This window comes from Mercenaria mercenaria, unplaced genomic scaffold (assembly GCF_021730395.1).
Source record: "Mercenaria mercenaria strain notata unplaced genomic scaffold, MADL_Memer_1 contig_3790, whole genome shotgun sequence".
NCBI classification, from domain to species: Eukaryota; Metazoa; Mollusca; class Bivalvia; order Venerida; family Veneridae; genus Mercenaria; species Mercenaria mercenaria.
This window is the reverse complement of record NW_026461964.1, coordinates 45442-51441: the sequence shown is the minus strand read 5'-3', so window position 1 is coordinate 51441 and position 6000 is coordinate 45442. Positions and strand designations below refer to the sequence as shown.

General features: G+C 31.9%; 1 long non-coding RNA gene across 1 annotated transcript; it reads right to left on the bottom strand.

Moving 5' to 3' along the window:
* Nucleotides 1-2783: 2783 nt before the first annotated feature.
* LOC128553403 (uncharacterized) lies at nucleotides 2784-5675 on the bottom strand. Its single transcript, XR_008369340.1, has 4 exons — nucleotides 5274-5675; nucleotides 3909-4021; nucleotides 3166-3334; nucleotides 2784-2852 (listed from the first exon to the last, which is right to left on the bottom strand). It is a non-coding gene; the product is annotated as an uncharacterized LOC128553403 (long non-coding RNA).
* Nucleotides 5676-6000: the final 325 nt, after the last annotated feature.

Genomic DNA, 6000 nt, shown 5'->3' with positions numbered 1-6000 from the left:
CTGAATAAGAGCTGCCAGCATAAAAAATCCAAGTTCAAACGGGACATAACTTTGTCAAAATTCAAATCAGGGTAGTGGGGATTGTTTCTCCATGTATAGACTTTGATAGTAAAAACGTATTTTAAGTTTCAAGTCAAAAGCTTTAATAGTAATAGAGATATTTGACTTTATCAAATTTTTTTACAAAAAATTCTAAGTAAAAAGGGGCATAATTTTGTCAAAATTCAAATCAGAGTTATGGGGATTGCTTTTCCTGGTGTAGACTTCGATAGGTAATGTAATAACTATTTTAAGTTTCAAGTACAGAGATATTTGACTTTATCAAAAACTTGAAAATAAAATTCTCAGTAAAAAGGGGCATTATTCTATCAATATCCAAACAGAGTTATGGGGATTGTTTCTCCTGGTGAAGCCTTTGATGGTAAATAAGTATTTTAAGTTTCAAGTCAATAGCTTTGATAGTAACAGAGATATTGGACCCAATCAAAACTTTTAACTGAAAATTCTAAGTTCAAAAGGGACATAATTTTGTCAACATTCAAATCAGAGTAATGAGGATTGTTTTTCCTGGTGTAGACTTCGATAGTTAATAACTATTTTAAGTTTCAAGTCAATAGCTTTGATAGTAACAGAGATATTTGACTTTATCCAAATTTTTAACCAGAAATTCTAAATTAAAAAGGGGCATAATTCTATCAAAATTCAAATCAGAGTTATGGGGATTATTTCTCCTGGTGTAGACTTTGATAGTAAATACCTATTATAAGTTTCCGTCAATAGCTTTGATAGTAACTGAGATATTTGACTTTATCAAAAACTTTAACAAATGCCGACGCCGACGCTGGAGCGAGTGCAATAGCTCTACTTTTTCTTCGAAAAGTCGAGCTTAAAATAGGCACATCCGAATTTATATCACCTACCGCATAGTGATGATATAATAACCTAAACCCTATTGCCATTATAAACCTTTTCCTACCGCGCATAATATAATCAAATTATGTTGAGACGGTCCCCTTGAAAAATCTATCGTCTTAGGTGTCCACAGTCCACGTAGACTTAATTTGCAAATGTCTAATACCAAGGCACTGGTTCATTGCAGCTCAGTCAGTAGGCATTAGTCATAGTAAATAAAGTAGTTAGAATACAAATGTTGTTATTCTATATGAAGTCCTACATCATATCATTACATTTATTTACTAAAATACATCCGATTTTGACAAATATTTCTGCGTACTTTTTCAAAATAAAAAAGTAAATGAGGACCTGACAAAAGTATTGTACAATGTTCTTTAGTTATATAAAACTAACGGATGTCCGAGGTATGCACTTGTTTAATCTACATTTCACTTGTAGAAACTGTTAATACTAATGAAAACATACATTTATCTATGAAATATGCTTGATTCATATGTTGTTGGTGATTTTAACCTTGTATATTAAATATTTTAAAAATTTACCTATAATCATTTTTTTTTAAATATCAAAATTATTCATTAAATTGCCAAAATAAATGCATCATATAAAATAAAAAAAATATACAAATATTACTACTTACTGACATTAAATGGTATGCTGATCATTTGAACTGTATAGAATTTTAGATATTCTTTTATGAAAACAAAAACTGAATATTCTCCAGTGTGGCCAGTTAAATTTTAGTTATGCTTACTTAGGGGTGATTATGATTTTAGATAAATATTGTTAGATGTATATATGATCAACAGACAACATGAGCTTCAAAGCTCTTCCGTGACTCGTAAAATGTTGGACAGAACTCTTTAAACATTGAGTGTTAAGCAAGGAGCAACCAGTCTTTTTCTTATACATCTTTGATATGACGCAGCCAGAGGTCAAGTATAGATCTCCTGCACTCAAAGGGACAATACCTTTGAGCTATTAAGGAAGTTTATCTCATTTTATTATTCATTTATTGTTTTTAGCTCACCGGCGCACAAAATGCTCAAAGTGAGCTATTGTGACCGGTCATTGTCCGGCGTCCGTCGTCCGTCGTACGTCGTCCGTCAATATTTGCCTTGTGAACACTCTAGAGGCTACATTTGTGACCAATCTTTATGAAACTTGGTCAGAATGTTAGTCTTGATGATCTCTAGGTCAAGTGCGAAACTGGGTTATGTGGGGTCAAAAACTAGGCCAGTAGGCCAGATCAAAGGAAAAGCTTGTGAACACTCAAGAGGCCACAGTTGTTATTCAACTTATGAAACTTGATCAGTGCCAATCCCCTGCCTAAAATGTTAATCTCCATCTCTGTTTTGAAGTTATAATCCTTCAAGAATACTATCCTAGGTCATGCAGAAGACATTCTGTAATGATAAATGTATCAAATATTTAAGACAAAGAACACTAATAACCCTTTTTTCAATCGTGAACAACAGCTGTCCATAAGACAGCCCACACATAATTACATTAAATTACATTTTAGAATTTTATTTTAGTAATGACAACCTCTTTTCATCAAAAATTTCAACTATCGCACATATTTTACATCAAGTAAGGGCCATGATTTTGATCTCGTTTTAACAAATAGTTCTTTAACCTGGTTAAGAAAAAACAGTTACTGTATTACAAGTATGTTATTTCTGTTGAACTGGCTTGCAGTGAGCTAAACACTCTTTAACAACATAAAAAGAAACAGAAGATGTGGCATCTTAATATAAGACATGAACTCTGCAGCAAGTTTAATCAATACTTGATTATTACAAAAAACTGCTTAAAGAGGTGACAAGCCAAATATACCTAAACATACTCAGGACTGAATTCTGCAAGCCCAGCCCCCATCAGGTTGTACTCCGAGTCAATCAGGTAGACCCATCATAACAAGCCACATTCCAGAACTGAAATAAGGGTATATTTAAACAATGAATTCTTAGAATATAACATAGCATCATTTTATTACAACAATTAAATGCCAGCTACACTGTTGAATTTTTTAATACAGTCTGTTATGTAAGTATGTAATATTCAAATTGTAAATCAATGTTTATCAGTGGAGATATGATGTTTCATTTACATAAAAGTATGCACATTATATATATAAACTGGAAACCAGTGACTCTCCAAACTGAAGTGCATGATCACACATTAAACATTTCAACATCAAGTTCTGTGTGCTTAATAAATATTTCTTTATGTATTGGGAATTCTTACCTTATTAGAACACTTCTTATTTTGTCCAGTGTAATTGTCCATATGTAATGAAACCTTCTTTTATCCATAGTCATGATGCTTGAAGTGATGGTGGACCATAGATACCACACTTCTCCTCTTCCAACAGCAGTATTGTACCTTTCATACACTAGGTAGAAAATCTGAGAGCCTTAAAAACAAGAACAGTTTATGAGAAATGCATTAAACAAGAACAGTTTATGAGAAATGTATTAACATGATTAAAGTCCTCATCAAAATGGAGTGAATCAACACTGACCAAAACAGTCCATCATTTCTTATAGATAATGCTTGACAACAACTTGCATTTATCAAAGTTTAATTGAATTCCAATTTAAAGTGCTTATTATACAGCATCTTTATTATAAAGAAATGCAGTATTTTCAATTCCATTTCAGGGATTTACAAAAAGTTCAGTGAAAAAAAAAAAAAAAAAAAAAAACAAGCAAAGAAATTAATAGTAAAATAAAGTCTTAACAAAACACAACTTCCTTTGGATAATTTCTGTTATTAAGGTGTCTCTGTAAATTCAAATGTAAAATGTGCACTGTAGGCTTGCAGCTTTTATTTATAGAGTCATGGATGTTTTGAAGACTGTGGAATTTAATTTAGTGATACTGCAGTATATGGAATTTCATAGTTAAAATTGATAGTGAAAAAAGTGCATTTGAGGATACTGATACTGATATCATTATGAATGTAAACACTAACTTTAAATATTATACCTGCATGAGAACTGACAGCAACTCCACTTGCTGAGCATAGTATGTGTATAGTACTTGTTGAGCATAGTCAATACTGCAGTGAACATTTATATCTCATACTGCTGGAGGTTGTCCTGAAAAATATAAACAAAGATTTTTTTCATTTATTTAGTAGCCTACCAGTATGCTGTCTGCCAGTACTGACAGTAGTGAGAATGAAAAAAAAGTAGTTTTTATTGTAAATTGCTTGTAGAATTTTTTAGAAAGTTTCAGGAGGTCTATTCTAGTTGCTATTACAACAAAAAGTGACAATTTAAAACACCACTTTTCCTGTGTTATTGTACTTTTCTTTTCCAATTGTCATAGATTCTATTGTATGTGCATAATGACCATGTAATTATCAGGCTGGTAACATTGCCCGATCGGGCTTATGACACAAAAAGTAATATTTCTTGAAAAATAATGAAGATATTTCTTTCAAACTTGGTCCATTTGTTAAGCATAACAAATAATACAAATTAGAATAAAAATAACTTGGTTGCCTTCAGTTTTGGTAGAATTATTTCCCCTTTTCAGATTTTTATGACGCATAATCTTTGAAGTCCAAAAAAACAATGTTCTAATGCTAAGTTTAACACAAAAAAGGGTTAAATGGCTTTCTAATGCTCTAAATTATTGCGCTAGTACATGAATGTAAGCATTTTACTCTGCTTTCACTTACAACATTATAGAGAAATGTTAGTCCGGAAAAAATTGCTCATACATCTGCAGTAGAAACAAAGTATTTACCCTAAATATATAGAATAAAGGTATTGGCGCACAAGTTTGGAGCACTAGAAAGCCATTGAACCCTTTTCTGTTTTAAACATTGCATTAAAACATAATATTTTTGGACTTCAAAAATTATGCATCATAAAAATCTGAAAAAGGGAAGTAATTCTAACTAAACTAAACGCAACAAAGTTATTTCTATCTTGATAAGCATTATATGTAATGCTTAATAAATGGACCAAGTTTGAAAGAAATATCTTCATTATTTGTCAAGAAATATTACTTTTTGTGTCATAAGCCCGATCGGGCAATGTTACCAGCCTGATTATTCACCATACGGTAGCGGATTGCCAAAAGGAATGTCCGAAAATTTCATACAGAATGTACTTAGTATAGTAGATGCCTGACTGTCTTGGCTACAAGTATATTCAGCCATCAGGAAAATTTACAAATATACAGAAAAACTATTAAAAGTACCTGACAGCAGACAGTCAAATCGAAATGCCAACACGGCCATTTTTCGCTGCCAAGTTGTATCTTCGATACATCAGCGGTCTGTTCATTCTTTTTTTTACTTAAGTCACGAATAAATATATGATGAAAATAAACACTTACCATAACAACCAATAAATCCGCCATGCACTTTAAATATCCACGTATATTCAGAGCAATAACTGCATGTTTTCTCTGACCCAGTTTCACACATGTATACACCGTTAATGGCGTGTAGATTTCAAAGGGAAACAATTCGCTAATTCACTCATTATTTGTGATATTTCACTAAGTACTAGAATCTAGTGCGATAACTAAATGTTGAAACGTTTAAACTTAAAAATCTTCGTCAGATATTATTGATTTTAACACTAATGGCTGTTGCTTTAAAAACAAATTAATGAAAACAATTATCTAATTAAGTGACGTCAACTTCAACGTCATTTTACCGGTATCGAGGCTTGTGTCATTTGGGATAAAAATGTCATGGCGGGACACATATTATATTTGAATATATTTGTCGAATCCAATCATAGAGCATAATTTTCTCTTAGTCATCAAATGAACTACTACTGTGACATTTTGTCCTGATGTAAAATATTGCAATGTTCAGATCATTTTAATTGTTTTCAACTAGATTTATAACAGTGTTATTTAATGTGCTTTTAAACACTCTGTTGCTTATTGCAGTTGTTGATGAAAGACCTAATGTCAAAAGAGGCATGGACTGAAACAGATTTGGTATGTACCCGAAAATTAAGAACGCTAATCAAAAAAGGTATTAGTATCATATATTGATTTACAGCTGTCCGTGTGTCCGTGTGTTTGTGTGTGTATGTGTGTGTAATAA